This window comes from Strongylocentrotus purpuratus, unplaced genomic scaffold (assembly GCF_000002235.5).
Source record: "Strongylocentrotus purpuratus isolate Spur 01 unplaced genomic scaffold, Spur_5.0 spur5_scaffold_3, whole genome shotgun sequence".
Taxonomy (NCBI): Eukaryota; Metazoa; Echinodermata; class Echinoidea; order Camarodonta; family Strongylocentrotidae; genus Strongylocentrotus; species Strongylocentrotus purpuratus.
Genome location: NW_022145609.1, coordinates 11941543 through 11943490, shown reverse-complemented (window position 1 = coordinate 11943490; position 1948 = coordinate 11941543).

The following is a 1948-nucleotide window of genomic DNA, read 5'->3' as shown; positions in this document are numbered from 1 at the left end:
TGCTTGGGCACTAAATAAAAGTATATCCCCTTTTCTTTACAAAGATTATACGCCGCGACCCCACCCTACAATTTTTCTTTCGAATCCGATCAAAGACGGTAACAAGTATAGTTATGTGCTATTAAAAAGGGCATTGCAGGGTAATAATCATTTTCTATTCCTTCTCCTCGTTTTGCGCCATTAATTTTCTTTGACTCGTGATATATTGAGTTGAGATTCCAATAGTTGCATGGACAAAAGGAAAATGCCCCCATGCAGCGGAACGTGGTATAAGTTCGTGTTGTGTTGATTATCGCACTTATATAGTTATTGAGGTATGATAATGCTTAAAGGGAAGTGAAATATTTTCACCTATTTCCTATTTTTGGTAAGCCTACGTTAATATTAAACGAAACTTTTGGTCTTCAATCTGAAATCAATCGTGAATAAATGAAATGCTGAGAAGAAAAGAAAACGTGCGACCTTTGGCAAGAATTTAGTGAAAGTACAGTGGGGCTTTAAATCTTCTTATTGTAATTAAGAGGCTAAGTTAAGCTTCATTTGAGTTGTCTGCGTAGCTTCAAGGGTATATCCAGAGTCTGATCTATTCACATTCCTGGAATTATAATTACGGTGTGAGGGATTTAAAATGAATGATCCAACGGCCCATGTACGTCGACCACTCACTGCGACTCACACACATAAAGTCAAGTAATGAGTGATTATAAAATACGAATATAAATACAGGGGCGGATCCAGCCGGAGGCAGGGGAGGGGGCCCAAATCGTGAAAAATATTTAGCAGCAAAAACAGCCGGCTGATAATTCGAGAGGGGGGAAGTGAGCACTGATTTTTTTTTTTTGGGGGGGGGGGCCCTCGAAAATTTGAAAAATCGCACCCCCCCCCCACCCTTGAGCGCCAGGGGAGGGAGCCCATCTCCAAAAAAGGTAGAAATAACGTGTTTTTATACGTTATTTCCCCAGGGGGGCCGGGCCTCCCGGGGCACCCCCTGGATCCGCCACTGTATAAATACTTGCACTGTGCTGCACTTATACCGCATGCGTGTCTGGTTTATTAAATTTCCTACTTCACCTCCACACACATTTACATATTCATGAATATGCATCTGTGTATCCACATCAATGGTATGAAAATGAAACAACAACCCTAACATCAAATCATAGGCCAAGTTGTTTGTCAAGTAGACCACCTCACAGCAACACATTAGTGAAAAAGAAGCTGATTAATATTGCATTCTAATATTAGTCATTAGTCATTAGACTTTCAATAAATCAACGTATTACGTGCATTGATCAATACCATATTGTATACCCTAAAGTAAACATTTTGGGATTATATGATACATGTAATATTGTATTTAACTGCGAGATTCGCCTATTTCAGTAAATGACACACAGGGCCTTATTTGAAATTGTGTAAGATAATTTCTTGAAAACCTTTGCGAGGGTATTTTGATTAAAATGAATAGCTCTCACACGGCTTGCCCTCAATAAGAGTCAATGAGACTAGTTTCTATATGTTCTTAACTTCCACAGCTTAAATTCGAAATTTCTGATTCGGAGTTTATATTTTTTTTAGGGCAATGCATAATTGTGTCCAGAAGTTTTGGGGAAAGGAGCTCAACCTGAGCAAAGAACTGGTCTAGGTTATTATTCCATTGATGTTTTATTTCCAAGTCAATTCAATTCAACTCAGACAAGGTTTATTTCGAAAAAAACATAGAAATGATGCACATGCTGCAGCCAAAAAGCTGAAATGTATATGTTTGCAACTATCGAGGATACATCTAAATAGAAAAGAATATCCATTCACAAAGCATATCTACATAATCTTACACTGAAAACATGAAAGATAAAATACCAGGCGCGTAGCCAGGGGGGGGCGGTGGGGGCGGTCGCCCCCCCCAAAACGCCGGCCAAAAAAAAAAAAGAGAGAAAGAGAAGAAAAA